This window comes from Arachis duranensis, chromosome 2, assembly GCF_000817695.3.
Source record: "Arachis duranensis cultivar V14167 chromosome 2, aradu.V14167.gnm2.J7QH, whole genome shotgun sequence".
In the NCBI taxonomy this organism is placed as follows: Eukaryota; Viridiplantae; Streptophyta; class Magnoliopsida; order Fabales; family Fabaceae; genus Arachis; species Arachis duranensis.
Genome location: NC_029773.3, coordinates 55,191,880 through 55,192,136, shown reverse-complemented (window position 1 = coordinate 55,192,136; position 257 = coordinate 55,191,880).

The window sequence follows — 257 nt, the reverse complement described above, 5'->3', positions numbered from 1 at the left end:
AAAAGAAGAGAATATACTATAAATTCCAGAATATCAAAATGAATATTAATTTAATTAGATGAGCGGGACTTGTAGCTTTTTGCTTCTGAACAGTTTTGGCATCTCACTTTTTCCCTTGAAGTTTAGAATGATTGGCTTCTATAGGAACTTAGAATTTCGGATAGTGTTATTGATTCTCCTAGTTAAGCATGTTGATTCTTGAACACATCTACTTATGAGTCTTGGCCGTGGCCCTAAGCATTTTGTTTTCCAGTATT